Genomic DNA, 19670 nt, shown 5'->3' on the forward strand with positions numbered 1-19670 from the left:
ACCGATTTCCTCTGTGGACAAAACTGCTTGTGAGCTCTCAAATATACGCTGCTCGCGTGCAAATTTTCTCATGCTCTCTCAAATATGCACTGCTCACAGTACACTACTCGCTCAGTGAGATTATATGCAGACTTACAATTTGTGTCTTGTGTTCCCTCTTCCTTTCATGCTTTTTGATATAATTTATATTTGTACACTATTTATTAACAATAACCAAAATACTAAAATAGACTTACATATAACATTTTAATCTAATCCACTATAACCTTTTTTGTTGTTTGTTATATGATGAAATATTTCCAATTTCAAACACTTAAGACACAGAGAAAAGAAGTTGAATGCAAAGAATACATTTTTAAAAAACATTTATTAAACATCCAAAAGGTGCACCATACTAATCAAATAAAACAACATTTAAACAAAAATATAACGAATGCAAGCAGAAATGTAACCGATAAAAATAGGGGAAAACTTGATGAGGTATTATAGCCTACTGAACTATTCACTCCTCACATAAATCTCACTATCAATCCCATTTTATCATGGCATCTAAAATAAATTGAACACGTCTCTGTTGTCTTCCACATTGCTGATGAGATTGTGGAGGACATTTTCCCTGTCATGTACAGTGTTTTGAACAGTTCTACAGTAAAGTACTTCAATTAATCACTTGTGCTAATATTAGTTGCTATGGTAACACAAGCGTAATATAAACAAATTACCCAGTGCTGTATTTTTTTTTTACAATATAGGGTATACTATACTACAATTCACCACACTTTACTGTAGTAAAACTACACTTTGTATTTCATTTTATCAGTTCACTATTCTTAATACTACAGTATGCTGAAGCATTCATTAACAAATTGTAAATAATACTAGCCTAAAACATAGGCAGTATATCTAACACTCAAAAACACAAGTATTTATTATAGAATTTATCATAACGTTTTAGTGTTTCGTGTATTGCTAATAAATACTGTAGCAATATATAAACCATATCAACATTCTTGGGATAACCAATTGAACAGGAGAATCTCTGGAGAGCAAAAGCACGAAAAGAAGAGGAAACATGAGGCACAAAATGTGAGTCTGCATCATCTGACGGAGCCAGAGCAGATCATTCGCACGTGATCAGCCGTGTTTTGAGTGCGCGCGACTGCGAAAAAAAAATTGCGGTCGAGTTGTCCACGAACAGAGAATTACATGAATGCGCTCTTGTAAAACTGCGCTTACGACTGTTGTCAGTGAAATAACGTCATATGCACATACGTCCATCTCGCGAATGTACTGTCTTCTGCTCATCTATTTTGCCGCTCTTCCGTTGCACGTCAGGGCTTGACCTTACTGTGAACCGGGCTGAGCCAATAGCCTCGGACCTCGAGCTCAGAGGCTGAAATCATTCCGCGTTCAAAGTAAAAAAGTTCCAATAGCCAAAGGCATATTAATGACAACACGCGCATTTATTCACTAACCACGAACAGAAAATAGAACTTACTTGCGGTATTTTTTATTTGGTAATGTCTTGCGGGCGAAAAGTTTGTTGTAACGCACGCGTTACTGAACATGTACCGAGTAAAATATTACTGAAAATGTATAAGTAATGCCTTACACTACTGCGTTACTGGAAAATGTAATACATTACTGTAATACATTACTTTTGTAACGCATTACTCCCAACACTGATTATAATACAGACTAAACATTGCGCATCCTGAGATGTGACTATTGCGAATGATCACATTGCGAAATCAATGCTGAAACGATATATTGTGCAGCCCTAGTGTGTGTGTGTCAGTAGGTGAACAACTTATGATACTTAGGCCCCGTTTACACTAATACATTTAGTTTTAAAGTGCATAAGTTTTACACCTTCCGTCCACACTGCGGCGAAGTTTTCGAGCCGTGAAAATGGAGCTTTTTGAAAACGCTGGAGAGGATGTTTTCATTTCATTCAAAACGCTGCTGCTCTGTGTCAGTGTGGGTGGGGGAATACGAAGACATCTGAAAATGGAGGCATGGCTGCATTCGTCTATCTGATTGGGGCTTTGTCTTCAATATTAAGTACCCTGCAGGCTTTTGAAATTAACTTAACAGACACTAAAAATGTTGAGACATTGTGTAGCTACATATTTATATGATCGTCATCTTCACTGTATGCATATTTATGACAAAACGGAGCCTGTAACATCACTGCATCCATTCATTTTCATTGAGAAAAAACAACACATACTCTCTCTTTTGCTGAATATCAGTTTTAATAACCAGCAGAAGATCCTTGATGAACTGTCCGACTTGCGCTGCTCTCGCCTGGGGAGGTGTGCTCAAAGCACCCGCTGACTGCCTGGAGCTCAGACACACGCATACGTTGCAGCGCATACCAGAGTGTGCGCTTGACGTGTTTTCAGCGGTGTAAATGTGGACTGAACGCCAGTGGGGATGCAGATCGTTTTCATTCTAAAACGCTGTTTTAAAACTAAAATGTATTGGTGTAAACAGGACCTTAAAAAAAAACAAGATCTTCCCTGACTCCCTGAAGCCTGTCTATGAAAGCCTGTTTCCAAGCAAAGGTATTTCCAACTTGTTTTTACTTTTGATCAAAGAAAGAAAAACACTTTGCTATGAGTACATTAGAACCCCGAATAAATCCCCTGAATCTAAAACCCACATATATAACCCCTTTAAAATAGCAAAAAAAAATTGTATTTACTTACTCTATGTGCTATTTCACTTGGATATACGCCACAGTTTTTTCATAGTTTCCACTTCACGATGAGTGTTTGAATTTAAAATGTAGCGTTCTTGTATTGGCACACATTAAATGATCCTTTGTGCTTTTGGAATGAATTTCCATATTACAAGTGTGAAGTTAAAGGTGTGAAGACGCATCATAAATGGTGTTAAATAATGGCCAGTAATGGTAATGATGGAGTGTGACTGATGGGCCGGTGGCAGAGTGAACACGGCAGATCGGAGTTATCAAGACAATTTAACTCCCACCTTCAAATGAACCAGAAGGCTCAATAAAACCCAATTAAGCAACTAGCCCCCCCATTTGCTTAGCAGTTTTACGAGCACATTTCCATCACGATGCCCATGAGACTGAGGTCGCAGCGAGAGGCTACTTCAGGAAAGCTCTTATGGTCAGTGTGCTGGATCATAAACATAAGGAATTACTGCATGGCTGTGCACTCAGTCTGCGCTGGCTTTTGGTTAGACGAAGTGTGTATTTTGCTTCTTTAAAAGTATGCAGTTTTTTTGGTTGTTTTGTAGTGATGAAAACAGAATCAGAAGAGGTTTATTGCCAGGTATGTTTACACGTACAGTTGAAGTCAGAATTATTTGCCCTTCTGAATTATTAGCCCCCTTGTTTATATTTTCCCCCAAGAAAATTTTTTTTAGACACATTTTTAAATATAATAGTTTTAATACTAGGGCTAGACAGAATCTGCTAACATCTTTTGCTATTTCTGCAGAGAATTTTGTAAAAATCTGCAGATTTATGCGGAACGATTTTGGGAGTATCGTAACTAAAAACTTCATACATGAAATAAAAAGAATAATACATTTTTAACTTGTATTTTAATGTTTAAAATTCAAATCCAATTTGATCCACTTATTTGGTAAACAAAGCAAGTCTCTCATATAATATATCTACTAAAAGACACATGAACATTTTCATATTACTCAATAATATTACTAAAATAAATTTAAAAACTGAATAAATATAAATTTTGAAACCTTTACACAAGTAAATAATTGACTCGATGGGCTTAAAATCTGCGGATTTCTGCATGTGCAGATTCAGATTCCAGAAAGGGATCATGTGTGAACAGACCCTTTTTGAAAATACCTTTTCAATAAATTCATTCTGGCTATTTTCCGGAAGGAGAAGTTTTAACATTACCGGTAATTTGCCGGAATGCTGCGCTGTGTGAACACAGTAGGAGAATTGGCAGAGAGAGTGCATTCACAATTAGAACGCTCTGACGTGAAGCATCCACTCCACCCAATCAGAAAATTCAGACGCATTCACATCCGCGCAGTTTATGAAAATAAAAGCCTTTGAATATTTTTTCCAGACACATTTAGCTGCTAGATGTTTGTCAGATAGCGTTTCTATGTTTCTTCTTAATTCAACTGTGAAAAAAATTATCGATAACACGCTTCTGATAAACCACTGTTTGTTTATCTTCAAGCTCTGCTTCAGTTGCTTGACGAGTGCACCTGAAGCAGCCGGTGAGCGCCAGCACACACACATGTTATGTAACGTTACCATCAACCATCAACAAACGCCTGTCCCCTTTTATGTTTACAAATACAAGCGCAGCCGTTTAGAGCTCATTTCTGGTTAATAATGTCAGAATTTACCGGTATTTTTCAAATGAATATTGACTGGTCTTCTCAGGAAAAATTCCGGAATATCCTTGCCTGTGAGAACTGCGCTTTTTTGAAATTACCGGTAAAGTCTTTCTGGTAATTTGCCGGATATTTACCAGCATTGCTGTGTGAAAGGGGCTATTGACTGTCAATGGGCATGCATGTACAGTAAATGTCATGTACAGTAAAAGGTCTCTCTTAAAAAAATAGGTTTACGTAGACAACCTGTCACGATCACCAGCGATCTCTAACCACCAGAGGTCGCTGGTAAACACTCACCTTCACAATAACCTATGGACTACAAATCTGCCATTCATGGACTACATTTTCATACATGCACTCCGTTCACAAACACACATGCTTCCTCATTTTGACTGATTACACTTGCACCACCTGAGGATTGTCAAAGACTGATTACACACACTATTTAAACAACACACACACTCCCTGCCTTTGCCGAGTCTTGTTTAACTGTAAATTGACATTACAACGCGGTTCTCCTAGTCTAGTTTCTCCGTGTTTTGATCTTGCCTTGTTTACTTTTCTCCTTGTCTGCCGCCTGCCTTCTGACCTCTCGCCTGATACCTTTGACCAAGATTCTGGACTGCCTTTATACATCTGTTTGCACCTGTGTTGACCATTGCCTCCCTGACTTTGAATAAACCTGCACGTGGATCCTAAACCTCAGTTGTCTCTGTCACTCCCCGTGTTACACAACTTAGGAAGTCAGGGAAGTTTTATAAATTTTGTTACCAAGCTGTTTAATACATAACAGTTTTACATTTAACACATTTAAGAAGAGTCATTTGCATTAGAACCAGGCTACATTAATCACTCTGTTTGCTTGTTGGTGCAGCCCACAAAAAATAAACATTAAAAAATTTGTATTGGCATTGTTTAAATAAAGATCGCAATTAATCATAAAATCAATATTTTTATTCAGCCATGCAAATGAATTATATTATAATTGAACTACATTATAATTGCAAATTGCATATTGTAGTGATGTGACATGGAGCTCATTTGTGCTGTCAGGGTGTTTTGATATGCAGGCTCATCAATAAACCACAGTGACTCAATCAATGTAGTCAGAGAAGATGAATTTGAGCCGTAATTAGAGATCAACTTTTTTTTTTTTAGCATTCGTTTTTAGCAAACATTTCAGGCTTGAGGCTTTATTGTATCATTTCCCATTTGAATATGATAAAGTTACAGTGCCTATAGAAAATCATCATACCCCTTTGAAATAATTACTTTATTTGTCATACTGCCTGAAATCAAATTCCCATCCTTTGGCTTAGTCACTTATTTATCAGGGGTCACCACAGCGTAACCGCCAACTATTTTAGCATATGTTTCATGCAGCGGATACCCTTCCAGCTGCAACCCAGCACTGGGAAACACCCACACACTCTCCCATTCTCACACACATCCATTCACTCTGAAATCAAAATACATTCCAAATAACTTTTCCAGTGTTTGAAATTTTTTTGTAGCCTTCTCCTAACCCTTTCTACAACTGTTTCCTCAAGGCCTTTGCAAAACAGGGTGTAATGTGAGTAAAGGTATAGATATTAACATGGTTTGATGATTTTCTATAGGCACTGTATATACTGTATAAGATTTGCAGTGCAATATTTAGATTTTATCCTTATATTGCAAAATGAAAACAGCTTTACCAGTTGACTTAAATAAAAGCTCTGTTTGAAAATAATTCGTTATTAAAGAATGATTGGGAGGCATCTGCATAAAAATAATAAATTCATTTATTCATTTTCCTTTAGCTTATGCCAAGTTAGGCCTGCAAGATTTTATTCCCGATTTTGTTTGTAGCTTGTTTGTAGCTGAATATTTTTACACAGTACTGGGTACGATGGCCGAGAGAGCTCAATCTAGCTGGAAGTTAAGAAAACCTAAGCAAATAGAAAAACCCAAACAAACTGAGAAAACATCTTTATCAATTTGAAGAAAAAAAACATACAGTTGAAGTCAGAATTATTAGCCCCCCTCTGATTTTTTTTTTTCTTTTCAAAATATTTCCTAAATGATGTTTAACAGAACAAGGAAATTTTCACAGTATGTCAAATAATATTTTTTCTTCTGGAGAAAGTCTTATTCTTTTTAATTAAAAAAAAAAACATTTTAAGGTCGAAATTATTAGCTTTAAGCTGTATATTTTTTTCGATAGTCTACAGAGCAAACCATTATTATACAATAACTTGCCTATTTACCCTAACCTGCCTAGTTAACCTAATTAACCTAGTTTAGCCTTTAAATTTCACTTTAAGCTGTATAGAAGTGTCTTGAAAAATATCTAGTAAAATATTATTTACTGTCATCATGGCAAAGATAAAATAAATCAGTTATTAGAGATGAGTTATTAAAACTATTATGTTTAGAAATGTGTTGAAAAAAATCTTCTCTCCATTAAACAGAAATTGGGGAAAAAATAAACAAGGGGGCTAATAATTCAGGGGGGCTAATAATTCTGACCTCAACTGTTCATATGATACTGTACACATACAGAAATTCACTGCAAATAGTGCAGCTCACAAAGAAAATATGCCGGTGTTCTGTCGATTTGTCCTAACTTGTCAGATTGTCCTACCTCCCATTCAAAAAGTAGGTAGCACATTTTGATGACACAATATGCCACCCATTAGATTTTGCTACCAGTATACATTTTTATGTGGAGTAGTGTGATATGAAGCTGTAATATCGCCCTAACCTACCTAATGCCTAACCCCAACCTCGGAACCATTTAAATACAGTACTGATGGGTAGGATAAAATGTCAGGACACAGGGTGACCCCAAAAAGTGACAAACCTGGCTACTTGTTTATAGTTATTTATAAAAAAACATATAACTTAATGTTAATTGCGTAATTTGTCAGCTTAATATGGCTAAAAATATACAAACAACAAGAAACCGGACAACCAGGACGTTAAACAAAAAACCTCAGATCTCCGACAACATTTCTATAAGCTGCTTTGACACGATCTACATTGTAAAAATGCTATAGAAATAAAGATAAATTTCATTGAACAACAAACTGTAAAACTCAAAAAGTTAAGGTAACTCAAACTATTTTAAGAAATCGATTGCAACAAACCATTTATGTTCAAAAACTAATCGTAATGAGTACTGTGAACTTATTCAATTTGAGTAAATGGAGCAATTTGAGCACAGTAAAACCCAATAAATAAAGTTAATTCAACTCAAACTGTTTGAGGAAACCGATTACTACAAACCATTTGAGTTAAAAAACGAATCTATATGAGTACTGTGAACTTACTCGATTTAAGTTGAAGTAATGAGGTATTTAATTAACTCATTAACTTCAACACTGAGTTCAAAACTCTTTTCAAATGAGTAGAATTAACTTTCAGTAAATTTTGAGTTAATTACACTCATTTAATTTGATAAAGTTGACTGTTGGGTTGTACGATGCACTGACTCTAAATAGAAAGTAGCCAGGTTTGTCAATTTCAGGGTCTCCCTCTATATTTGCATGTGTTAGGAGAAAATGTATTAATTTGTTAGTATTTTTCCTACACTGAAAAAACAGTTTTTTTAATACATAGAGCTTTTGTCTAGCAAAATAGTCTTGTTTTTGCTTTGAATTAAGATTATTTTGCTTGTTTTAAGAAAAAACTAACTTAATTTTGATTTACTATTTCTGAAAACAAGACAATATTTTATACATATACAAAATGCTTCTTGATTTAAGATTAAGATTTTTTTTTTGATATTTGGATTAGAAACAAAACCAAAATTTCATACTTTCATTCTTCAAGTAAGAAAAGCATTTGCATATGCTTGAGTTTTCTTAACTTGCAGCACATTTGGGGGTAACACTTTATTTTGATTGTCCATTTGAGTGTTAGTAGACTGTCTGTTGATACTGCTGCTAAACAGACATTTAACTGACTATAGGAAACTTTGCAAGTAAATGGGAACTTACACTAACCCTAACCCTAACCCCAACTTAACACTCTACTTGTAATCTAATGAGAATTAGTTGGCATGTAGATGCAATGTAAATTAAATTCAACAAACAGACCATCAAAATAAAGTATGACCCAATTGAGTTCTTTCGGCCACCGTATAAGCCTTAAAAACTCACAAATAATAAGCATTCTTTGCAACGTGACCATTTTGGATGGAGATATTGCAGTTTTGATGTCCTAGTGGGAGGAGATGGCATGTTTTTGTAACAAAACGTATGGAAAAAAAACGGCAAAGATTGCACCTATCATAATCTTCGTAAATCTCAAGCCCATTTTTTTTTGTGACTACTAACACTCCTGGAAGCCAGCATGCTTACCTTGAGTAGCTCTGTTGTTGCAGCAAAGCACAATTCATCTTTCATGGCTTGGTGTTTGTGAAATATGTATGTACTGTAGCACAAAGACATGTTTGCCGAAGTGCCCATCTAATATGCATTACATACAATCTGACAAATAGCTCTTAGGGTGAAGATTGCATCCCGGTCCTCGTGGAAACGAACAAAGCCCACAGCTGGACAACGTCTGGAAAAATTACACGAGTGAATAGCTTAGTGACCCAAATATTGATGTGATTTTTGGCAGTGGAAACGTAAAGGAATATACTGGAAGCACAGTGGCAGAGGATGAATGATCCACAAAACAATTTAAGAAAACTTCCAATTGTCCAAGTGCATGCTGATAAAATCCCAAACAGAAGAAAAATGCCACTCTAAATATTACGTTTTAAAAATGTACACTTCTATATTACATAATACATTTACATTTATTCATTAAGCATGCACTTTTATTCAAAATTACTTACAAATGGGGGAAATAGAAGCAAGTCACATGTCAGGTTCTCTCATAAAAAAAAAAAAAAACCCAACCCAGGCTCATTCTGAAAGTTTCTTTATATACATTTCTGGAGAGCGGCATACCTGCCAACAGTTTTTCCTGGGAGTCTCCCGTATTTCATAATAATCTCTCGCAACCATCCCGTTTTGTTATTTCTCCCGGCAATCTCCCATAATCCCCCCCTTTGGTACAGTTTATAAACACCCCCGGGTCAAATGTTGGCAGGTATGACAAGTACATCCCGGGAGCTACGTTTTTTGCAGTTTTTGTTTTCCCGAATCCACCAGAAGCCGCTGTGTTTGCTTTTTGAGATCTCAAATTTTTCTTGCGAGTGCCATTCGTGCCTGTTGTTCTCGCATAAATCAACCAGAGACCACTGTCGACTGAATGAATGACTGACCGATTGACCCGCCGATTGACCTGGTACAATCAGAGACTCCACAGTACAGTTTGGTATAGTACAGTACATGTATGTATGGTAATCCATACCAGTATGGTATGCATTTATTTCCATTTCCACTGTCAGAAGTACAGTTCTACCATTTTATCGGCCCAGCCCTAACATGACAGCATCATAATAAAATGTCACTGCATAGCATAGCTTGAACATTGGTTGGCTTGAGTTCAAACAAAGCTTGTCATGCCAAATCGTACTGTACTGTGCTGGAATGAATCATAACACTCATTATACGATCAATAAGTCATATTTACTTGTTCATTTAAAATATTGAAATACGTTAATCATGTTTCAACTTAATTTTAGGTCATATGATCTGTTTTAATGCAAGTTAGACTGCTTGGTTAATTTGATTCAACTTAAAAAAAGTACTTAAGTCAAGCACAAATTTTTTATAGTGTACATACAAATAAAAAACAACTAGAATAGGAAGTGTTAATGTTGGAGGATCAAGTGTTGAAGAAGCAGATGTGCCTTTTGCCATTTCTTGAAAATGGCCATATTTACAGTCTCTCTTACTGCCGTCGGAAAGGCAGAGAAAGAACGGAGGTGTGTTGTGCGCCTGATTGTGGATCTTAATGACAGAATGGCGCACCATGCCTTTGCCCCGGTGCTGGGCACACACAGTACGATTGCTAGTCATAAGCCTGGCACAGACGGCAGCAGAGATGGTTGGCTCGTGCGCCGCTCTCATAAAGGCAATCTGTCTCAGGCTCCCATAATCACCATCTGTCATTCCCCTGAATCAATAGAAATGACAAACGAGGACCAGAAGCCCTGCTGACAGGCACAGAGGGCACAGTGCTGGCCACAGCTCTCTGGATCTTCAGGGGTGGATCTCATGTTCGAGCAGGTCAGCATCGCTGTGCTCCTTCTGGGGAACTCTGGAGGCCTTTACCGCTCTGTTCAGAGCAATTAGGTTAGAGTTGATGATTTGGGGCAGTTCTGGGTCAGAACAAATCAAGTTCTGCTTGACTATAGTGTTTTTTATTGTAAAGGTGTTTTTTTTTCAACTACAGGCACATTTGTGTTATCTGGATAGCTTTTTCTTTTTTAAATAAATCTAATAGATTTCAGTTTTCTTTATTAGGTAAATGTCACATTAGTCACCCTTGGAAACTTTTTCATGTTTTAGACCTTAAAATTGAGACTATCAAAATGTCTCATCGAAAACACTGTGTATAAAATAGAATGAAATATATATATATATATATATATATATATATATATATATATATATATATATATATATATATATATATGTATATATATATATATGTATATATATATATATGTATGTACCTGGCACAACGCATGTTTCCTGTTAAATAAATACATTCAAATTCAAAAATGAAGTTATATCAAAGGTCAGGGAGTCAATTCCCAATAAAGTCTAAAATGTAATAAAATTAAGGAGACACAATAAGTGAACAGCATTGTTTAGATCTGGGGTGTCCAAACTCGTCCTAGAGAGTTTAGCTCCAACCCTAATCAAACACACCTCAACCAGCTAATCAAGCTCTTACTAGATATACTACAAACTTCCTGGCAGATGTGTTAAAGCAAGTTGGAGCAAAACTCAGTAGGACACCGGCCCTCCATGAGTTAAAAGAATCATTTTAGTTCCACAATGACTGTCAGAAATGTTAATGTTCAGTATATGTTCATTGTTTTTCATAGAACCATCACTAAAGAACCTTAATTGCACTTAAAATGTTAGCAATTAATTTTACCATTTTATTCAGGAACAAAATGTAAACTGTTTATAATTTGCTCCACACAATGATTGCAGACTGTCATTGTTTGACATTTATTGATGGAAACAACACTGTCCACATTTGTATGGCATTTTAAAAACGCTTTTAGATTTTTCCCTTTTCATAAAAACACTGCAAAACTGAAGAAACCTAAAGAAACCCCTCTGATAACTGAGAATAATTCCTTCTATTTTTATGTCGACTGACCTGACATTTGAATCTGTGCTGTTTGCATAATAATTGGTATTATATATATCTGGTTATACATCACATGCTGTTGTATGACTATGCTATTAGGACAAACTGAATCTGTGTGTTTATGTGACCCATATATACACCAGCTGCTCATTGCTGAAGTCATTATTTACATTTGTTAATGACGGACACAGAAAGCGGGATGAGTATTGATGATGGAATTTGAACAGATTGTTTGGGACTGGTTAAGAATCTGTGCAGGATTGGTTTATATCGCTCTAAAGCAGAATCAATTGCTTTAGTTGTACAGCTCCATCATGCGCACAGTCTCCAGGGAATAACCAAATTACATTCCAGTCTTCTCATCACAGCCAGATTTGTCTGCGCAGGCCTCCGTAAAGCCGCGTGCCATGACAGAGCCCCTAATACCCCCAAAGGTGCGCTGCATTGATGAGAAGCTTTACTCTTATACATCAAAGCGATTGTGATTGACAAAATAGTGTTAAAGCGCCCATCATGGTGCAGGGCCTGCAGACTCGTGGGCTTACAAAGCCTCAGAAAACCTCAAGATTGGATCCAAGCTGGGAATAAAGGACACCAACGGATGATATATGGGACAGGCTTATCCCAGCTTGGACCACTAACAACATCTAAGCGTTGAAGGACTTAGATCCACGTGAGCACGTTCACCTTTACTGTGGGAACGAGCGCACACATGCATGCACACACACACGCACACACACACACACACACACACACACACACACACACACACACACACACACACACACACACAGACAGACATCCGGATTGCTTGAAAACAGCACCTGCTCCTCCATTTGAAAACTATTTAGGGAGGCATCAAACTCTATCAGAACAGGTCTGATTGCGGTCGCCTCTTCACAGTCCTCCAATCACTCAGTGAGTCAATTAGCCCCCGCCCTCGACAGCAACCCTCCTCAGCTGTGTGCTTGCAGCCTGAGAGGGAATCCATTCAGTGGCACCGAGCAACACCTGAGGCCCCCCCGGCCCTCTTCTCGCTCGCCCGTCCACCTCCTTCCACTGGCTAATAGTTTGGCTCCAAGGGCAAACAGCTCACAATGGCGTTCAAGTCACCCCATTGTCCTCCTTCACTCCTGTAGAGAAGGCGCACCAGTCACCGCTTCAGAAAAAGCCATTTAGTCAAAAACCGTGGCAAGGAATGGAAGGTACATTCTTGGCAGAATAAAAAAAGGTTCTTTATTTGCATCAATGGCTCCCTGAAGAACCTTAATATGAAATCTTTCCATTACACAAAAGGTTTTTATGGTGGAAAATGGTCTTTATGTTATTAAAATGTTCTTCAGACCAAGAAAAAAAAAAAGAACTGTTAACTGAAAGATTCTCTGTGGAACCAAAAATGATAGTAGGCATATACTTGAATGGACATATGGGTAAAATAAAAAAGCTTCCTCATTGGTATTGATTTAACAACATATGTGGTTTTTCACAAGATGAACATTTTCATAGGTCTTATAAAGATTGGGTAACACTTCATTTTGATGGTCCATTTGAGTATTAGTGTCTGCTTAATATCTGTTGATACAGACATTCAACAGACTTTTAACTGACAATAGGAACTTTGCAAGTACATGTCAACTTACACTTACCCTAACCCCAACCTAACAGTCTACTTATAATCTAATAAGAATTAGTTGGCATGTAGATGCAGTGTAACTTAAATTTATCAAACGGACCATCAAAATAAAGTGTGACCAAAGATCGTTTACTATTGGAATATTTTAAGATATAGGAATGCCTGTTGAGGGCATTAAATTATCTTCCACTTCAACTTCAGAGTAGGGTCTAATCTGGTAGGGACTATCAGTTACATAAGTGTAAATTGATTGGATGAACACATGCCATATGAAACACCAGCAAAGTAAAATGGCTTTAGTAATTGTTTACAATTTTTTTTTAAGGTGCCACATTATGACATTTGATATTTTATTACAATATTTTACTTGATTTATAGGAATATAGATGTATAGAGGGCAGCACGGTGGCGCAGTGGGTAGCACAATCTTTTCACAGCAAGAATGTCGCTGGTTTGAGCTTTGGCTGGGTCAATTGGCATTTCTGTATAGGTGTGGTATAGGTAAATTGGTAAGCTAAATTGTCCGTAGTGTATGTGTGTAAATGAGTGTGTATGGATGTTTCCCAGTGATGGGTTGCAGCTGGAGGGGCATCGGCTGCGTAAAACATATGCTGCATAAGTTGGCAGTTCATTCCGCTCTGGCGACCCCAGATTAATAAAGGGACTAAGCCGAAAAGAAAATGAATGAATGAATAGATGTATAGGTAGACCCTTACAAATTAATCTTTTTATCAATGGTTCCATGAAGAACCTTTAATATCAGTGCGCCTAAATGTTCTCTATGATTGAAAAAGGTTCTTTACACTCTTAAAACACTTCATAGAGGTGCTGTTTTAAGCTTTTCAAAGTAACTTAAAGTGAACAGTTCTTTAAATCAGTGTTTCTCAACCACGTTCCTAGAGGACCACCAGCTCTGCACATTTTCCTGTATCCTTAACCAAACATACCTGATTCAGTTCATCAGCTCTTTAGCAGAGGCTAAACGACTGTAATTGGTGTGACAGACAAAGGAAACATCCAAAACATGCAGTGTCACTAGTTGTGTCACTTAGTTACTTTTATGGTAAATAATACGTTACGTTATACTTTTGAGCACTGACCTGGCTGAGGTTTGATCTCTTTCAGAACACAATATATAACCTTCAATTACCTTAACAAAAACATGAAAAATTTATGTAGCATGATGTTATCTTCCAACTTCTTGATCCTGAGTTTAAAGCAATGCGTTTGCTGCTTTAGTACTTTTTGTCTTATTAAAAAATAAAATCAATATTATCAAATATTTCTTTAAATATTTTTTATTAAATAAAATAAAATCACCGTCCATTCAGATAACCCTCTTTTCCTTTTCTTCCGTGTGTTTAAATGAATGAGAATTTTCCATTGCAGAAATGTAAGGCTTTGCCATCTTCCTCTCTGTCTGTTCCTGCATTGTCTCATTGAGGTCAGTTACATCCCTGCATTCTCATTGAGTGCAGTTGCGTTATGACTACGTTCATTCTAATTCAGCAATTTATTTTTTAAAAGCTACTTAAATAAACTAAAAAGCAACTCAAATATTATTACTTCATTTAGAAACATTACTTAAAAAATTAATATTATTAAATAACTCCCGTTACTTGTAATGCGTTACCCCCAACACTGACCACAACCATAGAACCATAAATGCCAGTGAAGAATCATTATTTTTAAGAGTGCAGATTATTAAGATGTTTTTTTAAACAGAAGACAAAAACTGTTCACTAAGAGAAACCAAAAATGCTTCTCTTATTGTTTCAAAAACCTTTATTTTTATGAGTGCGAGCGCACTCCTGCAACTCTCACGGCAGGCCACCGAGGCATTTTAACACAGCCATCTGGTCGCTTGCGTACATTTTAGGTGTTTTATTGTGAGAAAGAAAGCGGCAGCCACGTTTCACCATCGCTTCAGGTTAGCCCCTGCGCACAATCGGTTATTTATTCAGGGCTCTTTTGAAATAATCGAGTTGACACATCTGTCAGATGGCGAGGGAAGGAATGCTAAAAGGTCACGGGGAAAGATACCAGCTGCTCCAGACGAACCTTTCCTGCCTTCAAATAGCACAGTCATTACACTGGAACAGATGGGGTCCCTGAGCTTTCATTTCAGTCTTCAGGTACAACAACACCAATGCAAGGTCAGTTTAAGCTATCTGGAGGTAAAGCTAAAACCCATCCCCCCCTAGAGAACAACAACAACAAAAAAAGAAACAGAGCGTCTGTGCATCTAGACAACACTTGTGCGTAACAAGCCTGCCTGGATCTTTTTTTAATCAATGCCATGGCATCAAATAGAAGAGATGGTGGTAATTGGTAACTGCATCATTCATAATTTACAGAGGGCTTTTGACGTGATATGTCATCCAGCTAGACTGTGTAAAAGCATGATTGGTGCCTGAGGCTGAGCTCTGCCAGCTCTCTTTGATGATCACACAACATATTAAAAACCTGTGGAAAGAAAGGCATCTTTGATATCGGTATTGGCATCGTCTCTCTTTTGAGAACTTATGGCAGTCTTAATCTCTTTGAGGGTGTGTTTTTGTGATCCACTTTTGAACTCACGGCAAGCCATCAAGCTTGTGAAAAATATTTAAATGCTATGCTTAAAAAGGAATATAGCAAGAATAAAGTTTACAAAGGGGAGATGGATTGTAAACACAATTGCACAAACAGATATAAATCATTTAAATCAGTGTGGTCACGTGTACATTATAACAGTTCCTCTGTGCCTTTGTTCTGTAGTAATGTTTACAAGTGGTGATGCATATTTTAGTACAGGCAGGGGATTTTGCTGTTCATTTAAATTTTTTAAAAAGATGCAAAAGGAAAGCACAAATTATCAGGCATTTGAAAAAAAGGTCACCAGAACAGTAAGAATGGTCATATACAGTGCAAAGTGTTCATAGCGCTTTACTTTTTTCACTTTTTATGTTACAGCCTTATTCCAAAATGGATTAAATTGATTTATTTCTTCAACATTTTACACACAATAACCTATTATGACAATGTGAAAAAAGATTTTTTGAAATTGTTGCAAATTTATTAACAATAAAAAAACCTGAGAAATCACATATACATAAATATTCACAGCCTTTGCTCAATACTTTGTTGATGCACCTTTGACAGCAATTACAGCCTCAAGTCTTTTTGAATATGATGTCACAAGCCACAAAAAATTCTTTGGGAATTTTTGCCCATTCCTCTTTGCAGTACCTCTCAAGTTCTATAAGATTGGTTGGGAAGTGACTGTGTACAGCCATTTTCAGATCTCTCCAGAGATGTTCAATAGGATTTAGTTCTGGGCTCTGGCTGGGCCACTTAAGGACATTCACAGAGTTGTTGGGTCATTGTCCTGCTAGATGATGAACCGTTGCTCCAGTCTGAGGTCAAGAGCACTCTGAAGTAGGTTTTTAATCAGGATGTCTCTGTACATTGCTGCATTCATCTTTCACTCTATCTTCACTAGTCTTCCAGTTCCTACTGCTGAAAGACATCTTCACAGCATGATGCTGCGACCACCATGCTTTACTGTAGGAATGGTATTAGCCTGGTGATGAGAGGTGCCTGGTTTTCTCCAAATGTAACATTTGGCATTCACTCTAAAGAGTTCAATTTTAGTCTCATCAGACCAGAGAATTTAGTTTTTTATGGTCTGAGAGTCCTTCAGATGCCTTTTGGCAAATTCCAGGCAGGGAGTGGCTTCCGTCTGGCCACTCTACCATACAGGCTGATTGGTAGATTGCTGCACATATGGTTGTTTTTCTCTAAAGTTCTCCTCTCTCCACAGAAGAATTCTGTAGCTCAGACAGAGTGACCATTGGGTTATTGATCACTTTCCTGACTAAAGCCCTTCTCCCCTGATCACTCAGCTTAGATGGCCGGCCAGCTCTAGGAAGAGTCCTGGTGGTTCCAAATATCTTCCACTTACGGATGATGGAGGCCACTGTGCTCATTGGAACTTTCAGAGCAGCAGAAGTTTTTCTGTAACCTTCCCCAGCCTTGTGCCTCGAAACAATCCTGTCTCGGAGGTCTACAGACAGTTCCTTTGTCTTCATGCTTGGTTTGTGCTTTGACATGTGCTACCAACCCAGGGACCTTATATAGACAGGTGTATGCCTTTTCAAATCATGTCCAATCAACTGAATTTACCACAAGTGAACTCCAATTAAGCTGCTGAAACATCTCAAGAATGATCAGTGGAAACAGAATGTACCTAAGCTCAATTTAGAGCTTCATGGCAAAGGCTGTGAATACTTATTTACATGTGGTTTTTCAGGTTTTTTATTTTTAATAAATTTGCAGCAATTTCAAAAAAATCCTAACTCACATTGTCATTATGGGGTATTGTGTGTAGAATTTTGAAGAAATAAATGAATTTCATCCATTTTGGAATAAGACTTACATAAATGCAGATTGAGTGCCTTTGTGGCTTCTTTCAAAACATTTCAAAATCTTACCATCCCCAAACCATTTAATTCTAGAGTATTTGTTTTGGTTTATTTTCTTTGCTAACTATAAATGTCAATTCAGGCTCATTATTGATACGTACTCCTGCATACATTTCTGGACAGCACGAAATTCGTCCCAGGATTTTTGTTTTCGTAAATCCACCATCGTGAATCCTGGCGAGAGCCTTTCGCGCATGCTCTTCTCACGTAAATCCACCAGAGGCCGCTGTTAACTGACTGACAAATCAACCGATCCCCCCACCAAGCCCCTTCCCTAAACCCAACCGATAGTGTTTTCTAAAGCACCGATTGACCCGCCTACTGCCTTCCCTAAACCCAACTGTTCTGTCCATTGAGACATGTACTTTGAGTTTTTAATCTGGGACTTTTATTTAGAAATTTATCTGACCAATCAATTGAGCGGCCATTTTAGCTCAGTGTTCACTGCTCTCTTTAAGCATTGCACTACATGTGACTGCTGCTACAACTTTCTGTACTGTTTACCCCTTCGAAAGCATTGTCAGAAAGTAATCTTTGCGTAAAAATGTAAAAAATGTTTAAGTGGCTAATTTGTCAATGTCAACCTTCATAAGTGAACATGCTTTGCTTTCTGTTATTAATACCACTTTACTTTTGTATTGTTTTTTGACAGTTTCACTCTAATTCAATGCATATTGGAGTAAAAATTCAGGAGTTTTGAAAACTATACCCTGGCTCTAGTCTATATTTGAATGGAGTTTGGATTGCTGCTTAATTGTGTTCACGCGCACGGAAACGCACAAAGAGGAGCAGTATACCTACTGATAGCATTTTAAAATGCAATCCAGAAAAAGAAAAGCCCTAGCAGCTGCCACGTTTTTACCAAGTTTTCAGATCTTGCCATGTTCTGGCCCTATTATTAACTTGTTTATTTTATTTTTTGCCTTTTGTTTTTATTTTACCTGCTTTCTGGAGCTGTACTTTGCCAGACTTGAACCCCGTTGTTGCGGTCAGCTCCTCTCTGCGTCTTAAGTCCGCCGACGTATGCGGCGAGCCACTGGGCAAAGAGAGGAAAAGCCGTCCACAGGGAGGTAAGCAGTCAGCTGGTAGCATGAAAAGAAATAGAAGTCATTGGCAGCCTCATACTTTCCTGTAATGTTTGTTTTAAAGACGAAATGCAGCCTAAAGTAGCTCTGGCTACATAATATGCGCTCTCCAGAAATGTATACGGGGGTATGTTTTTTACAATGAGCCTGTGTTGTTAAATGCAAATGTACAAAATATAAAAAATTATAAATGATGTTACATTTAAAACTGATTGGACAGATAAAGTGTAAACTACACAATACCAGCAATGATAGACGCCCTGATTTACCCATCAGTGGCTTCATTAATTAGCCAACAATTACTCTATTTTGAGTACACTGGTTTCTTCAATTATGATCCCCAATGATGACCTTAGACACTGTTTATTACTGACACACTTTGCCTGTATGATTGTTGGTTTCTTAACTGATGACCACACAAATAATGTCTCACAATAATCACCTTATATTTAGTAACTGAGGTTCATTAGCGATTTAATGCGTAAACAAATATGCGGCTTTATTGATTACATCAAGTTTTGTTTCACTGGTGGGCTCATTATGCAATTGATCATTTTAAGTGGCTAATAAGGCAATTAGGAGGAACTGATTTCACTTTTCATTGCCATGTCAGTGATTATATTAATTGCTTTTCAAAGTATTACCTCATTATTGACCTCATCCGTGAGCTTGCCAATTACAGTAGCTCTTAAGGTCAAAAAGTGGCCTCATTAGTTGCTTCCATCAAGAGTTGAGATTGAACTTAAATGTGCAAATTTTGGCTTAATCGAATGAAATATTTGTGAATACAGCTTCGTTCATTTCCAGTTAGAAAAAAATTTAAACTTTATGATGAACTTGCACTTCAGG

This window comes from Danio aesculapii, chromosome 19, assembly GCF_903798145.1.
Source record: "Danio aesculapii chromosome 19, fDanAes4.1, whole genome shotgun sequence".
NCBI lineage: Eukaryota > Metazoa > Chordata > Actinopteri > Cypriniformes > Danionidae > Danio > Danio aesculapii.